Source organism: Primulina tabacum, chromosome 14 (assembly GCF_025594145.1).
Source record: "Primulina tabacum isolate GXHZ01 chromosome 14, ASM2559414v2, whole genome shotgun sequence".
In the NCBI taxonomy this organism is placed as follows: Eukaryota; Viridiplantae; Streptophyta; class Magnoliopsida; order Lamiales; family Gesneriaceae; genus Primulina; species Primulina tabacum.
Window position 1 is genome coordinate 16,336,099 of NC_134563.1, and position 19,625 is coordinate 16,355,723.

A 19,625-nucleotide genomic window follows, 5' to 3' on the forward strand; every position below is an offset into this window, starting at 1 on the left:
TTTTATGAGAATATAGTTAAAAGATATGGTTTGTATGGTTGTTAACATGTATAATTGAAAGAATTTTTTTGTAAAAGTATAATATATACTCACACATCTTTTGTGAGTGAGTGGTGAGAAATGAGAAAACAATTAATAAATTTTTATTGATTATTAAAAAATGGTTAATTACAAGAATATAACTCCCCTAAAAAAAATATTTATTGAAAAAAGAAAAAAAGAAGTAAATATATAACGGAATGCAAAATACTTTATTCATTGTAATTTTTTAGATTTGATTGATGTAATATCAATGTGTTCTAAAACATCAATATTTTGTAAAAAAAAAAAAACAAACAAACAAAAAGATTTTTTTGTGCTAGATAAGATTCAAAGGTAGTCGGATGTATCCGTTATATAAATGTTTATATATATACATATATATATATATTTATTTATGGTAGAATGTTTGGATAAAAAATTTTATGTTATTGTAAAATTTTGTAGTCACGTTATTTAAAAAAATAATAAAAAAAAAGAAAAAAAGGGAGATTTTTATTCTTTGTAAATTTTCCTATTTTGTTTTCAATATTAATTTAATTAATTGTCTGCTTTAATACTTAGTCTTTTTCAATGAGAGTTAATATTCATTCCAACTCCATGAGTGAAAACTAGCTATTCCTTAAACATTTTGACCTGAAAGAATATATGGAGTTGAGGCTTTTACAATAATATTCTTGATATTATACATGTTATGGTGGGTGGTGTGAATTATCTTTTTGACTATATTATTATAAAAAATTTAGAAATTTAAAAAAAATTATATATATATTGTTACTTTATATATTATGAGAAAATAATAATAATAATAAAAACACATCTAATTATATATTATTATATTAAACGAAAATATATATATATATATAAATCGGTATATGATTTTGTTTTTAATGAATATGTTTGTATTTGAATATATAAAAGGAATAAAGAATCTAGGTTGTGATTTTCCGATAAATTTTATTACTAAGGGACTAGTAATAAGATAGTGTGGGGGTGTGATGAAACTTAAAATTAATAATTTATTATATGTTAAAACCTGTATTTTAAAATTTAGGTTTCATTAAAATTATAAAATTATGTTTTTTTAGTATTGTTTGTTTATATTTAATTGTCTTACTAAATATGTTTTATTTTCAGGTTTTCTACGTGTTGGTAAAATAATGATAACTCAAGCTAGAAAATTCAAATGGATGTGACTCAAACATGTTTGGAATCCCTGAGAAATTATCTACAACTTTGCAGAAGACATGATTGCCTAAAAAGTTCCTTAAGATGATCAAATTGTGCAAATATCAAAAGGAGGACAAATTTACTTTTACTATGACCAGCATATAGTAAAAAATTCATAACTATTTCAATATTTAACCAAATGAAGTGAACCAAGTGACCAAATTCATCTACAGACAATTCCCCACATGTTTGCCGTTTTGAGCAGAGTCAAATTCGGTGATTAAAGTCGTGGAACAAAGCATTGAAAGAAGGGACATGGAATTGAACTTGGAGGAGACAAAGAATACTATTGCAACTACATGGCATTAATAAAAATTTTGACCCTTTCTCTCATTTGGCCTATAAATAGAGACCTTGTGCTACCTTGAGAATCATTCTATCTCATTGTAAAATATAGTGTGAGTGTGTATCAAAGTTCTAAGTTCCAATATATTTTCTTTCATGTTCTCAACTATGAATGATATTTTAGTGTTGATCAAAAGTAAGCTTATGACAAGCTAAATCTATTATGTCAAGGTGAAGAGGATGCATTCTTGGTGAAGTAAGATTGTTTATATTTTGTATATTCTTTCTTTATTTCTTTTCATTCAGCTAACTTATTTTTATTGTAGGTATAAAAATGAATTATTTGTTGTTATCAATTTACATCAAATGCTTGATACCATTAAAGTGGTTATCTTGATTTGTTGTTTAATTTTGATACAATAAATATTTCATCGCTTATTATTATATATATATCTATATATATATATATTTATATAATAATATCATAATATTTTATTTAGACGATAGCGTTGCTCTGCCGGTTGTTCTAAATGAAATATTATGATTTAATACTAACATCTAACAATCTAACATTTACTTTATCGCAACTAACTTTTATTTTTCGCATCTAACTTTTACTTTATCGCAACTAACATTTACTTTATCGCAACTAACTTTTACTTTACAGCAACTAACTTATTAAATCAATATATTTTATTTAGACAATAGCGTGGCTCTGTCGGTTGTTCTAAATGAAATATAATGATTTAATTTAACATTTACTTTATGCAATTATTTATTTATATAGTCATAATTATAATCATAGGTACCATATATAAAATATCGGTTAATTCGGTATTTTCTATAGTGGGAACTATATTATATTATGTGTGTGTTTAATTTTCTTGGAACCATTATTTATGGTGGTTTCTTTTGTTTTACTTTTAGTTAAACAATATTACATAAACCAAGAATAAATCCTCAAGCCTTGACAAAATTTATAATTTGTAAACTTCATTCTTGCATTTGGTAATCTATAAATTAATAAATTTAAACTCAAAATAACCTCTATGTGGATCGATCTCGTACTTACGAAATATATTACTTGCAGACAACCTACACTTTGGTGAATTATTATTTAAGTAGTAGCATCCGTGCCTTCGTTTTCTTTTTGGTTCCGGCTTTGCGTGCCGACACGGACCCCCACATGGACCAGGGCACGGGGTCCGTGCCTTTGTATTCCTTTCGGTGTCATTATTGCGCACACACACGGACCCCCACACGGACCTAGACACGGGGTCCGTGCCTTCCCTCTTTTCCGTGACACATTTTAGCGCACTGACACGGACCCGGAGCCGGACCTGGGCACGGGGTCCGTGTGCTTGATATTTTTGGAAACTCTTTATAGTATGCTTTGAGGTTGATGCCATGGTTTAGTACAATGATTTACAAGGTCGAGTCATGAGAATTTTAGAACGTCCTAAGGAAGTGAATGAACTCGAAATAAGCATGGTTACCTACGTCTAAGTTATGCAAGTTAAACATGTAAATTCATGATTAGTATGTGCAGCAACGGCCCCAATCGAAGTCCAACAGATCCCTCAATGCCAAGTAAATATGTTGACGTGCAAAAGAAAATATTTCAAGTTTTTGAGGTATGCTAAATGTCTTGTGACCAAATTATGAATGGGTTTGGAAGTCGGTGAACGTGGCCGAGGACCTCTTCTCCCCGTTAAATTATGAACGGGTTAGATCGTGGTTGGAAAGCGTTAAATTATGAACGGGGACCAACCCGCCCGTTAAATTATGAACGGGGATCTCATGTATGTGGCAGTGGATACGTCCCTGTCAGCCCAGTACTGTGGTTTAGTCTGATCAGGCAAAATATGTTATGGGTCACTTGCTTTGAAACATCCTCTAAGCAAAAATGATGAAGCCATTTATGTTTACATATGTTCAAGTATGCAAGAATGTTTAAGAAAAGTTTATGGCACGTCTAAGTAAGTATGTACGTATGTTAAAGTTTTATCTTGCAAGTTCAAGTTTAAAGTATGTATGTGTAGAACCCGTAAATCAGTAGACGTATAAGCCATGCATAATTCTAGATTTTTTTAAAAATTTAATTGACTTCATTGCATGATTATTTTAAATGCATTTATTTGAAGTTAATTATTTTATTATTTCAGTTCAGTAGCTTGATTTTTAGCATTTCAGTTATTTCAGTGAGGCCGGACCGGAGTTGAAGTTTTGAGATAGAATTTAAGATTCGAGAAATATTTTCAGAAGTTAATTTAGCTAGCAACCAAGTTCATTTAAGTTAGTAAGGGAGGTTTGAGGATTTAATTTAATTATTTGAAGTGATTAAGAAATGAGCTCATTTAAGTTACTTAATTAAGGGGTTAGTTCACTAAATTAATTAAAGGATTAGTAAGGCTTTTAAGGGTTATTAAATTACTAGATAATCAATTTCCCCCTACCATTTATCATGCATTTTCGGCCACACCCCTAGAAGAACAAACTAGGACTTGCCAACTCACCTTTGACCCATTCTTGGTTGATTAGCATGCTAATTCTTTTAGCTATTTTTCCACCTTAATTAATTAATACTAGACCACTATCCTAACCCTTGTTTGGCATGATAAAATCGGCCACTATACTCTAGAATCACCCAAGAGATCATTTGATAGCAATTCAAAATTCAAAATTCAAATGCATGAAGACTTGGTCTTAATATGATCCTTATATCTTGCACCATCCTCCTCACCCCTCATAACCACTCCATCACACTCCCTCCCCACCGAAATCAGACCCATTTTCAGTAGAAAAAAACGTGAATAATAGCTAGGGAGAAAGGGAGAAAAATCGAGAACTAGAAAGAACAAGAGAAGCGCTCCACTTCCTCCGTGCCGCGTCGTCGTCGTTTCGTTCGTTTTCTTTCGAAACGAAACCAGGCATGTCTAGATTCTTTCTAAACCTCAATCAAGTCATATTATCATTTATTTTTCAGTACATGATCATGTTTATTCAAGCAAAAATCGAGATCCATGTCCAAACATTTTGAAACAACACATGCAGAATTTCGGCTCTTCATGGCAGCTTCACGTTTTCTTTTAGTTTTGATGGTTTCAGGTTGTGGTTCGACCCCAGGCTCCCAAGGCGGCTTATATACATGTATTAGGATGCACTAGGACCATGTTGGTCCATTCAAACCAGCCCCATGCTTGCTGGAAATTCAGAATGACAGCAAGTTCCCATAGGCGCAAATTTGTGTTTCGAAATTTCAGTTTTGTGTCAAGGGTTTTGGATCTGATCTTGGCTGCCCCAAGGGCCTATAGCCATGGTTAGATCACTTCCCTAGCAATTCTAAGACGTGACTGAGTCACCCTTTTGGTGGCTTGGTCCATGGCCCCTCGGTTTTTAATCAAAACATCAAAACAGCCCCTTTCCCCATTCGGCTTCTTCCTTTGTTCAGCATATGGTTTCGGTTTGTGTTTGCTTGGTGTGGATCTTGGTTGGCCTATGGCCCTTAGCCACGGTTCATATCATGCTCATAGATGTCTAGATCGTGCCATGGTCAATCAAATGGCCACTGGAACGACGCAAGACATCGATCTAAGCAAAACACTACACACGCATGCACGTTGGTTCTCGGTTGGAGTTTCGGTTGAGTTATTGTGTGACGCGGATTGTGGTTGGCCTAGGGCCTTTAGCCATGGTTCAAATCATTCCTTGGGATGTTGGTAAGAGTCTCTGGTCGGTGGTTCACGCCCCTAATGGCCGATAGTCTTGAAACCAACGCAAGTCTTGTAGTTGCGCAGCTGCTGGAAATTACAGCAAGTTGCTGTGTTGTTTAGAAGGCTCGTTTGAGTTCTTGGTTGGCTTTTAGCCCATGGCCTTGGACTGGACAGTGCCTCATTGAGTTGGGAAGGTCATGTTTTTGACCGTTTGTCATTCGAATCATTTTCGAGGTCGTACGAGAATTTACGGTGCAATGTGCCAAATTGACTCTCGAAAGAGCGTTTCGTGTTTTGGCCTCCATTCCACCTAGATTTCGACCCTATCATTTTAGGAGCATTATTTTATGATTTTTCAGCGTATTTTAATCATGACTATACGTCGGTTCGGTGTCGGTTCAGGTTGGCTCGGAGTCATGATTAAATGCGAAGTCATTAGGCATCATAGTCGCATCTTTTGAACGTAAATTGCGTAGTTGGTCATGTTTAAGCTATTGCATATTTTTCATAGCACAGTTAGGTTGCAGCGAGCCTGGGGACGATCCAATCCAATCCAGTTGGTAAAATTACAGGAATTTTCATTACGCCAGTTAATTATTTTACGTGCATTAAATAGAAAATGATTATTTTTGAGATTTATGCAATATGGCTTGTGGTTCATTTACTATGTGGGAGTGTTATTTTATACGGTCGCCAGTGACCGATCAGTTCAGTATGGTACCACCCGGTCGCCAGTGACCGGCCAGCTCAGTTCAGTTTCAGCCTCCCCGGTAGCCAGTTACCGATCAGTTCAGCTTAGTGCAGTGGCCACAGGCGTAAAACATAATCTCAACAGAAAATTTTATCAGTTATTTCAGTACAGGCTCCAAAGAGCAAACATTTTTATTGTGATTATCAGTTCAGTTATGCACGTATTATAATTGCTCAGTACAGATTATTTTCATTATGCCTCAGGACAGGATATGTTAACTCATGCATATTTTAAATTCAGATTTTTACTCGTTACCTGCGATATATGCATGCTGAGTCTTTAGGCTCACTAGACTTGATTGTTGTAGGTATTGATGAGGCCAGGGCCGAGGGCGGGGACCAGTGAGCCAGCTTGGGTCGGCAGTAGTGGCACCCGAGGACCTCAGTGCAGCAGTTGTTATTTTATTCCGCAAACAATTTTTATCAGTCGTTGGATAATTTTTAAATTGTTATTGTTGGCAAAACTTTATTTTCTTCCGCTGCTATTATTTTAAACATTGAACTTGATTCACTAGTGATTTTATGAATGAGGCCATTTAAGTTCTTTTAAAAAGAAAATTTTTAATTTTCCGCAAATTTCAAGAAAGGAGTTTTAGGCCCTTTTACAGTATGTCCTATTTTAAAGTTGCATGTGATTTTATTACATAGTACTCGTTATCTCCAGTTTATACGTGTTGAGTCTTTAGACTCACTAGACTTGATCGATGCAGGTGAGGATGTCTATGAGGAGACAGGAGGTGGGGACCAAGGAGCAGGCTTGGACTGAGCGGGAGGCTAGACCCGAGGACCGCCATGTTTTTAAGTCTTTATGAAAATCACTACAACAATAAATGGCTATTGTGACACTTTTTTATAGACACTTTTAATTAAATGTTGTTACAAATACTTAATAATGACACTTGTAAAAAATTAATAATGTGTAAAATAAAAAAACATATTAGATTAGTTATCATGACATTTTTAATTGATGTCATCTTTTATATCGAGGGAAACAATTACTTTTCCCACATCGTAAAAAATCGTTAAAAAACTAAAAAATTTCACTATAAATAAGTGTGAGAATATTTGGGTTAGATAAATATTGGATGAGGGAAAATAATTGTCTCCTTCCATATAAAAAATGACATCAATTAAAAATGTCAGGATAACTAATCTAATATGTTTTTTTATTCTCACATTTATTTTATCTAATTTTCCCTCCTCCTATATTTATCCAACCCAAATATTCTCACATTTGTTATTGTCACTATAAATAACATACACGACACTTTTAGTTGTCATTATAAATGATTTTAACTGACATATAAATTTGTCATTATTACTATAATAACAAGGCATCTATAAATGTATTTAAACATGAGTTTTCCTGACATTTAAAATTGTCATTATATGAATAATTAGTAACACGTATGAAGTTGTCATTAACATCTTATAATGACATTAAAAAATGTCAGTAAGTTTAAGACGACATTGGAATAGATGACATTTGTTGGAGGTGTCACTAAAACTTAAATGTCACTAAATATTGAATATGATTACATTTATGAATGTCACCATAAGCATTTATTCTTGTAGTGAATGTTCAAATACTTTTGTCAAACTCTATTTTAGATCTTTGTTGAGACGTACAGTTCATTTTATCGAATTTTGATTGCTCACGTTTTTATTTAAGAAAATTTTTAATTCTTCCGCAAATTTTAGTAGTAAAAAGTACGGTACGTTACACTTTCAGTGCTAAACAAGTATACTATACGAGTATGATATGTGATGACATGTTATAATTATGAAGTATGAATATTCGTTATTATTCAAGTTACGATATGCTATGTAAAATTTGAATTCAAATATATGTATATTTTACTTCATGTCTCGAACGACCCCCATTTGCTGAGTATTTTCCAAAATACTCACCCCTTACTTCCTCCCCACCCAGATAAGAATGAAGAGCAAATGGATGAAGATGAGCAAGAGCAATTTTGGGGATGGTAGAAGATCTTGAGTTATTCCAAACGTTTTAAGGCTTAGTTTATGTTTATCGCTTCCGCACTATTAAAACATTTTTAATCCGTTTATTTTGGTATTGGAGTTGTAAAGACGATTCTTTTATTGATTATGAGAAATAAACTAGTTTTGGTATATACTGTACTGCGAGGCTTGTTATTTGACGATTATGTGATTGTGGAGCAACGTCGGTGTCGACTAACCCCAGTCTCAGGGCGTGACATGTTCTCTCAAAGACAATCAATGGTTATCTCAGACTAAATCAGTCAGGTGCTTTCAAGCCTCACCGAACTCACATAAGTCAGACTCTCAGTCATTCAAGCTTATTCCTCAAAAGATCAGAGCAACATTATTCAGTCAAGCTTATGATATTAGAAGAATAGTTCTCGTACACAACAAATTTTAGAGCCGTTAAAAGTCAGAATCCATATGCATTAATTGTTTGTACTATTTCTGGAAAGAACGATGACACTTGACTGCATATGCTATTTTTGGTAAGCCCGAGAATGATTCAAAAAGAGTAGTTCAGGTTTGAACGTTGGAAATCTTCTATATAAGGTTCAACTTTTGAATCTATCAGCCTGTAGAATCTCACTTTTTAGAATCTATCTATTTATGATTTCTTTGAAAGCCTAACCGATCAAGAGTTAATGGAGCACAAACTTTATTCGATCATTGTAAGGATAAAATTATTCTTAGATTATTTATTTTTAAAATATTTGTAACGGATAGAAAGAGATTTTATATTAAGATTTTTAAAATTAAGTGTTAGCTAGGAGTTTAAGTAGACCATATATAAGTCTTCCTGAAGTGGTTTTTTGCAAATTTCTTATAACTACCAAAATCTTCTAATGATATTCTTTAGGTAATGAAAGAATGAGTGATATACGAGTTTTTGATATCCGAACATCCATAAACATTATTTTGTGCATTTTATGTTTTATCAGTTACTCGACCTTGATGATAATTAGTCTCATTGATTTATTTTCACGTCAATTCAATGAGCCTCATTCCACGCCGGTACTCTTATCGCTGACATGTTGACCTAAAAATGATCAAGGGTGATATTCAAAAGTTGCTAACCCACTTTATTTTTTTTAAAAAAAAATTTTGTTGATTGTTTATTCACCATATCTGATCAACATCTCAATCCTAACAATTAATTAATTAATTGTTCTGTTGTGTAATTAGAAAGGGTAATATGTTAAGATTATTTTCAATAAACTTTATAACTAATGTGCCAAATTGAATGTTTAAAAAAAATTAAAAATATTTGTGAAGAATAAATAAATTAATATACAGATATTATTTGTACTTTGTTTTATATTGCATGTGAGGACCTAATTCTTTATGTGTGTGTGTCTATATATATATATATATATACACGTATATTTATTTATTTATTTACAAAAGATATAGCTGGTGGCAAGTGGTCTCACTCAAAAAATTTTAAATTTAAAACTTAAACGTCACGTTTCGATTGATATCGCAGCAGATAAAATTGTTGCATATCAAATATTCACCTTCTAATAATTGTATTCCTTACAATATGTGTGATCAAACATATTACATTAGCATTGATATCAATACTAGAACCTGACATTTGTTGTTTTACCCAAATATATAGCTTGTAGTAGCAACGCAACTCAAATATTTTAAATCGTACAACAGCTCAATCACCATGTTTCAATTAGTCTTCCGACAAAAAACAATTATTGAACCCACCCCAACATTAACAACTTATTTTTCGGACCTAGCTAATTTGAAATTTGATATAACAAGATAAACAAATAATATATCAAGTTAAAAACAAGGATGAATGTCGTTTAGCCAAAAGTTGTGGACACGCTATCTATATCAAGTAGGGAGATAACCATGCATGGTTCCGGTTTGGATTCAATTTGAAACTAATATATCTGCTAAAATTATTAAAGATGCATACCCATCTCAACCCATTGAAAATGTAATTTAAAGACACATAGTATCTGAAATTTAAAGACTCGTGGTACTAAAATTTATAAATGTTTGAAAATTTATATATATATGTATATTTTTTTCGACAACATATGTTACAGAGCCGGCGAAAGAATTGAGAAAAATGGATGGACACCAACATGATCTAATATCTCATAAATTTTATACAATCACAGTTACCTGATCCAAACTTATCGGGTAAAAAAAATTAAAACATTTAACCCATTTCATACATACAAAAAATATCTAGACCCACCTCAAATTGATCACGTTTATGTTTTAAACTCGAATGATGACTCATCCTCAGTCTAGTTCAAGATTTTTTTTATAAGAAATTAAAATTTATATATATATTTTTAAAAATATAAATTTTACATGAAGAGCTGATGGAGATGGATGGGTGGAAGTTTATGGTTCACCATTGTGATTACCGATGGATGATGAAAGTTACGTAAGGGATTTACCTCGAAAATTGAACTCTCATCAAAAATGAAAAAGGAAAAGTTACGTTCCAATCATAGAAATCAGCCAACAACAAAATGGCAACTGACATTTTACTTTATAAATTTTGCTTTTATAACCTATAAAATATATATATAAAATTATAATTTAGATAGAATATATTTTTATATTGCAGTAATTTATTTTTAATATTATATGTTATTTCTATTTTTTTTGCAGTAATTTATTTTTAATATTATATGTTATTTCTATTTTTTTTAAAAAAATATGTCTTTTTTCTACACAACGTCACCAATATTTTCATAAAAGGTGACTAAAATTATTTAAAAAAATGAGATACACGACTAATATTTGAATTCACAAGCATAAACTATTAAAATAGGCAAACATACGTTATCAAAATTATATTTTTCTCTAAATGCATAATTTGATTGTGAAAAATTTATTCATTACAATAGAAATTAATTAGTTTATAAATTGGCACTTTTATTATTATATAATATATATAATTTTATAAAGTTAATGAATATATATTTCATTACACAAGAACATGATGTATTTTATTAATTATACTAATCAAATATGAATTTACCTATGATAACATTGTTGGAAATAATTGCATGTGAACCAACCAAAATAATTATTTTACACAGCAGGGAAAATAATCAAATACAAAATCATAAATTCAAAACAAAATTTTCAAGTTCAATTACTTACACATCTATATTTCCAAGAATATCAACAATACTGTACAAATTTTAACCATAGTTTGAGAGAGAACCTCCAAGCTTAATTAATCACCAATTAATCAAATAAAGAGTTGAAAATAAACTTGAATATTTTAAAATATGTCATACCAACAGGGTTGGACCTTCTATGAGTCCAGGGAGGCCACCACATAATAGTCCGGCCTTAGATGTGTCAATTTTTTTTAATTATTATTATATATGTATTCAGTTGGTATTATAATGAAATAAAAAATTTGGCCCAATATTAATAAAAAGAAGACTATTTTGAATATTTTTTGTTTATAATTGATCAAGCTCGATCTTTTTAATAAGTTTGATTTGAATAACTTAAATAATATCAAAAGGCTTTGAGATATTTGTTGAGTTTAGGAAAATTAAAGAGTTAGCCTTTAACTAGCTTGATAAAGTATTGTATAGAGTTTCAACATTTTTTGAATATGCTGTGTTTTGTGAAACTGAATTATTTATTCTCAAATATTTATATTACCTATACTATTTTGTTAACCATATAAGTAACAGTTGCATCTAAAGAAAAAGTTTATCGAAGTTGAAGTTAATAAAAAACTTATCTTCGATCAATAATATCACAAGATAGATTAAATGAGCTAGACATGTTGTTGATTCATAAAGAAATTGTTCGAAAACTGGATTATATAGATTTGATAAATGTTTTTGCATCTAAACATTTAGAACAATATTATTTATGTAATTATTTCAAATATCTCTTGAAATTTTTTTATTTAATGTATTTTTTTTGCATTTATTATTTGCTAACTGGAATTTACCGTTATTTATCGTAACAAGAAGATTCATTTTCATATTTTCGCATGTGACTTCATCGAATATAACTATGACTATGCTACCAAGATATGAAAACGACTAAAATAAGATGCTATTCTATTGTAAATTTGTAAATAATGTATTATCAAGAAAAGACGACTGGTTTCGAATAATATTATAATTCAATCATTGTGATAATCCCACCAAAAAATAAATGCATGGAATATTTCATTTAATTCTTTTTAATAATGAAAGTTTACTTTCTTATTTGAGTTATTAAAGGTGACTGTTAAAAGGATTCATTGAATCATTCTTCACGTAGTGAGAGTATATATTGGGAAAATTGTAATTTCGGATATATTTATCTCTTTGTGTTTTTTATATTCTATATTGTCAAATTTCAGTTTTGACATCTATATTTTTTTTTCAATTTAAGTCGTTTTTTGACATGGCGTCGATGGCATGTACATGACATTAACTTGGTGTTGAATTATGCAGTATAATATCAGCATTCTAGCAAAGAAAACATAACTAAAATTTCTGAAAATAGAAAGATATATGATATACTTAATTTAATTGTGGTGATGATAGTCAAAACCAGTAGATCGCGTTAGTAAAACCAGAAGATAGTATAAAAGCAGAAGTTCTCGTGTCGCCTTAACAAAGCAGTACTCTTTGAGTACTTATCAGTTTAGAAAAACAGAAGCAGAACCTGACTTCTACTAAATCAGAACCTAACGATCTTGTATTAAATGTTACTGTTACTTTACCAAGTACAAAGTATTAAATGCATCATTAATGTTGAACAAAGTCATTTAATACGTTTTACCAAATGTGGTATGAAACAAGACTGATTGTTTTGAAGCTTTTTGCAGAAACCTTTTAGGTAATTAAGCTGATTTTATCAAAAATCAAAGATGTCGTTTTGTTTATAGACGTTGGATTCAAGACTTCTATAAATACACAAAATCTAGGACGTTTATAGGCTATCGATACCGAAATAACGTTTACATTCTTTCATACGGACGTCGATTTGAGCACTCAGACTTACATATCAGCTTAAAGCTCAATATACAGAAAAGCAGCACACGCTTCACATTAGTTATATGATCTTTTGAGATCATATTGTGCTGAATGTTTCTTACTCTCTCTACAATCATATTCAATTATCATATCTTTGAGAAGAGATTGTAATTTGGGAAAGAGTCTTTTCCAGAACTTTGCTGTATTCGTATTATTGTGTTGATAAACTAAGAGTTTCAGAAGGCGAAGGCTAAGTCCTACTGAAGTGAGTATGTACAAGTGTTGTACTGTAAAAACCAAAGTCTTTTAGTGATACCTTTTGGAAATAGAAGAAGGAGAGACGTAGAAGATTTTATCTTCGAACTTTCATAACAACTATTGTCTACTGCCTACTATTTTATTGTATTTCATCGTACTCCATTGGATCGTTTCCGCACTACTTATTGTGATCTGGTGGATTTACTTTCAAACAAGAATAACTATAATATCTAACAGGATTCTAGCACACTTTGCAAAAACGATCGTCAAAGGAAAGAGCTTATTCACCCCCTCTAAACTCTATTTCGATCCCCAACAATATATGATAAAAAATGAAATGTTATAATATAGAGAAAGCGAAGAGATAAATTTACATAACAAAAACTAAAAATATTCCATTTACATTTGGCACGAAGATGAACTTTTTTCCATTCTAGGGAATTACATTAAGAAAAAAAAAGTGTATCCATCCAACCGAATTAAATATATTTGACTTGTGAGAATATAACTATGTATTTTCTTTTGATGGAAGTGTGGCAGCTTGTGTCTATGATCCAAGGTAGACCCACTAAATCCTGGAATCAAGTGCTATTTTCGTTTTAAAATTAAAAAATAAATAAAATAATATATAAAAAATGTATGACTTTATAAATGGAGTATTCACATTTTAATTTTGTGATGTGGACCAATTTTGTGTGTGTCTCCATTATCCCATAGCCAGTCAAGCATTATAGTCAACTGAGATCGTGTCACGCCTTGAAGCTCAGGGTCGACATCGGTTTTGTTTAGAAATCACACAATCGAAAAACAACAAATTTCGTTGTACAGTATAAATCAAAACCTGTTTATATCATAAATCACAAAAAAATTCATTGTCTTTACAACCCAAAAGAAATAATACGAAATCGTTTTACAAAAAAAATGAAGCATAAATTTGAAACTAATAATTTCGTAGATCACCAGTCCCAAAACTGGTCTGACTCATCCTTTTCAATTTGTTCCTCGGATTTATCTAGGAGGGTAGAGCAAGGGGTGAGTGATATGATCGTCACCTAGTAAGTGCGGGCCGTTTGAACACAACATAACAACATGCATAAATTTCGAAACACACACCATGCTTTACATGACTCATACCACATGCATACCATTGATCAGGTACTGAGATTTCTCTACTTTCCATGGTTTATTGATATCAATCCCTAATTTTTACTTCTCTAAGGGGGAGAGACCATATAACGGTTACAATCTCATGGTGTAAAGGCCATAAACATGTCATATTGGGATTCTCACTCATATCCAGTCGAATTCTCACAATGTCAACACCATACATCATACGAAAATCATAACCAGAAGGGGTAGAAAAAGAATTTGCACTCGTCCGAATTTTCAAAAACGAAAATGCATATAACCGACAATTAAATCTTTAAAACAAGCCTACTTATCTTAGATCTGATAGAAGAAAACATGAAAAAAGGGTTCTGCACTGGGATTTTCGAATTCTTACTCTGGATCTGGACTGCAGCAGCACTTCGATACTCGGCAGCACTAAGAGAGCAAAGTCTAGAAAATTTACTAGGGAGCTAGAGAGAATTTCAAAAATGTGGAGAAATTCTGAGGTGTGATTTTTGAATGACATGGCTCTCCTATTTATAGGAACTGACTGTTATCCTAATCGTGTATTATTCTCACGTTTAAACTTTTGAATTAAACTTTAAATCTAGGATAATTTTCATTCTTTATCCATGATACTTGGATAATTTCGAAATATATATCCATTCCTTGGATATATTTTCGAAATGCACTCCTGTCCAAGCCTGCAAAAATTTCAAATTTTGTGTCTAATTTCCCATATCCGATAGATCTTTTCTTTTACAGTACAATTAAATCCTTGCTCTTAAATCCCAAAATTTCCTTTAGTAATTTCGAATTTAATGGTAATTTTCCAAAAAAAATAAGACTCTTGATTTTTCCTAAAATAATGGTAGGAAAACTTTTAAATTTCTCATGCTTGTATTTCTTTATCGTGTAAACTTTTCTCTATCTCTAATATTTCGAAAAGTATACTTTAAATACTCTAAAATTTTGAAATGCAAAGATCATATTATCCTCTTGCTTGATCTTTATCCAGGTATATCAATATCAACTCAAATCTTAAATCTTTATCTGGTATTTTCTTTCAAACTTTGAATTTATGTCCCAATATTTACCTGCTTATATCCAAAAATTTCTTATTTAATTTCTTGGATCATGGTCTATTTATTTATCCTAATCCCAAAATATTTGCACAATATTATCTTAAATTTTGAGCTCCATAAATATTGTATACGTTATAATCATCCCACACAGTTTTAGATAAACTTGGAAAATCTTAAATCTTAAATAAATTAATTAGATAAATACCCAAAATTTGAATAATCATAGTACAATTTTAAATTACAAATACTATCACAAGTTATACAAAATCTTAGGTTTTACAGTTCGTGACACCAAGACATTATATATACTAGCCATCAAGGCACACGCGTTGCGTGTGTCATGAATATATGTGACTAATATATTAAACATTCATGATATTACAACATAATGAAGCCACAACATAAAGAAAAGAGTTTATTTTTACAAAAAATAAAAAATTTAAAATATTGAATGCATGAATGAGCTAATAAAAGTAATAAAAGTAAAAAAATTAGATTTTCTTACCTGATGTTGCAATGTAGGAAAACAATTTAATAAATGTAGGTGAGTTGAGACAATTGAGAGATGGTTGAAATTGATCATCTAATACCATAAAAAATTAATGAATAAAATATTGACCACCCTCTCTCACTTTCAGCTAGAATTGAATAAGAACCCTCTATCAATACAGAAAACACCAAGCTCGATACCAATAAATAAACTTTTGATTTGCTTCAAGAAGTAGTCATTCTCACAATGATACACATCCTCCAATAAAAAAATAATAATTTTATACAAAATCTTTATTCAAACTTACATAGATCGAGTATACTAAAATACAAAACTTTATTGAAACTGACACAAATCAAAATATTTTTTTTATTTCAATAAAAGCAGTATTATGCAAAGTAGGAACACACGATGATGGTAAGAGGAATTTGATCCAAGTGAATTAAAAAAATAATACCAAAAAAAGATTATAGAAAATTTTAAAACAATAAACTAAATAGAGATGATAAAAAAACTCGTGTTGAAGCAATATACTCTACGAGAAAAACAAAGTGGGATACCCATCATCTTTTTTTAAAAAAATAACATACATCCAGCTATTCACAGAGAATCCCAGAACAAAACTAAAACAAATCATACAATTAATAACATGCTAAACTCCATTATCTATAACTTTACACACAAAATAAAATTAAAAGGTGTTGGAAAATAAATATAATAGTATTTGATGAAATATTATATAAAAGTTTAAATAGTAAATTTACTCGAGTATTATCTCTTTTGGCATCACAATCATAGAGATCTCAATTTAAATTTAAATTTATATAGCAAACCAAAAACATAAAATAAAATAGCTCTTTTAGTTATTTTTTTTGATTGCAAGACCAAAAACAACATAAAAAAAAGATTTTATTATTCCAAAATATAAAAACAATTTAAAATTTCGAATGCATGAATGAGCTAATCAAAGTAAAAAATTTAGATTTTCTTACTTGGTGTTGCAAGTTGAGACAATTAAGTGATGATTGAAATTGAACACCTAATAACATAAAAAAATTAATGAAAAAATATTGACCATCCTCCCTCACTTTCAGCTAGAATTGAATAAGAGGCCTCCATCAATACAAAAAACACCAGGCTCGATAACAAAAAATCAACTTTTGATTTGGCTTCAAGAAGAAGCCATTCTCACAATGATACACATCTTCTAATAAAAAAAATATTAATGTTATACAAAATCCTTATTCAAACTTACACAGATCAAGTATACTAAAATACAAAACTTTATTGAATCTGACATAAATGAAAATCTTTTTTTTAGTTCAATAAAAGCAGTATGAAAAGTAGGAACACACAATGATGGTAAGAGGAATTTGTTCCAAGTGAATTAAAAAATTAATAACCAAAAAAGGATGATAGACAATTTTAAAAACAATAAACCAATTAGGGATGAGAAAAAAACTCGTGTCGAAGCAATATAATCTTCGAGAAAAACAAAATGGGAGACCCATCATCTGATTTTTTTTAAATAACATACACCCAGCTAGCTATTCACAGAAAATCCCTATTCAAAACTAAAACAAATCATACAATTAATAACATGCACGCATCTGTCAGATAAAGCTTTTTGAATAACCTCTCGGCTCCACCTTATCGATCTCCAAAACATATATGCTATTTGAAATAATTTTTTCCCTTCCTCTGTTGCATCGACAGGAACATGAAAATTTGAATAATAGAAGTTTAAAATTAAAAAAAGTTTAATTTTAGGATCATATCCCATGGAGTATTTGTTGCGTATTTCACTACCGCAAGTGTACGATGTCAAGTTTTAGTACTGGTTTGAGTACATATATCGATCCCACGAGGAGTAATTATTTAAAATTGTATATCAAGTACCATAAGTGACATAGTTCAACTTTATTTAGAAAAATCAAGAGATAGTTTATAGTCAATTCAAGACAAATAACGAATCCTAGTAATTCTCACCACGCAATTGAAATTCAATGAGTAGATCAATCTAGAGATATGATTTCGTTGGGTCTCCCCTATGCTAAATTAAAATTGACTAACGTATTATTAAATTGCATCATGTTTACTAACCAAGAACTCGCAATTTTCCTATTCCCTTTTTCAAGTGATAAATAGAACTGTATTACCTATTACCGATTTTAATATGTCTATTCAAAATCATGTAACACATAATAAATGCAAACAATATTCTCTTTATGAATTCGTCAGAGTTATACATCTTTTGCACGTTATAAACATCTGACGATGTGATTTCCCATGTCCTAATTTCAATTCCCTCTCTAGAGGGTTAGATCTTAATTATTTGATCAATCGAATTATGGCCAGTAATCCAAAATCATTAACGACTAGAAATCACAAATAAAACGATGAATTAATTCAATAAAAATTCAAAACGTCAATAACATAGGTTCGAACACGACTACGTCAATCTCTAGAAAATAAAATTAGTTAATACTCGAATCTAAATCAATACAAAAGTGTTTGTAATCATTAAAAACGTAAAAGTAAAGAACCGAATTAGAAACGTGTTGAAGAGAGATGAAAGTGCGTTTCCGTGTCCGAATTAAGTGTCTTCTGTCTTCGTTCTTCGCGTTCCGTCCTCCGCTCTCACTTTTTGCTCTCTTTTATTCTATTGTGTCGGCTGTTGTCTCTCTTTTTCGTTCCTTGTTAATTCCTTCCTTTTTATCTTATAAAGCCCACGATGAAACCTAAAGGATTCGGCATTCGCGTTGCACGCATATGCGCGCCCTTGCATCCGCGCATTGGGTCTTTCTGTGTGTTGCTACTACTTAAATTATAATCCACCCAAGTGTAGGTTGTCTGCAAGTAATATATTACGTGAGTACGAGATCGATCCACAGAGAGGTTATTTTAAGTTTAAATTTATTAATTTATAAATTACCAAATTCAAGAATGAAGTTTACAAATTATAAATTTGTCAAGGCTCAGAGATTCATTCTTGGTTTATGTAAAATTGTTAACTAAAATTAAAACAAAGGAAACCACCATAATTAATGGTTCCAAGAAAATTAAATATTTAAACACACACATAATATAATATAGTTCCCACTATAGAAAATACCGAATTAACCGATATTTTATATATGGTACCTATGATTATATATATAACTATATAAATATATATTTGCATAAAGTAAATGTTAAATTAAATCATTATATTTAATTTAGAACAACCGGCAGAGCCACACTATTGCCTAAATGAAATATATAATTTAATAAGTTAGTTGCGATAAAGTAATAAGTTAGTTGCGATAAAGTAAATGTTAAATGCGAAAAATAAAAGTTAGTCGCGGTAAAGTAAAAGTTAGTTACAGTAAAGTAAAAGTTAAATGCGAAAAGTAAAAGTTAGTTGCGATAAAGTAAATGTTAGATTGTTAGATGTTAGTATTAAATCATAATATTGCATTTAGAACAACCGGCAGAGCCACGCTATCGTCTAAATGAAATATATGATATAATTATATATATATATATATATATATATATATATATATATATATATATATATAACAATAATAATAATTGATGAAAAATTTATTGTATCAAAATTAAACAACAAATCAAGATAGCCAGTTCAATGATATCAAACAATTGATGTAAACTGATAACAACAAATAATTCA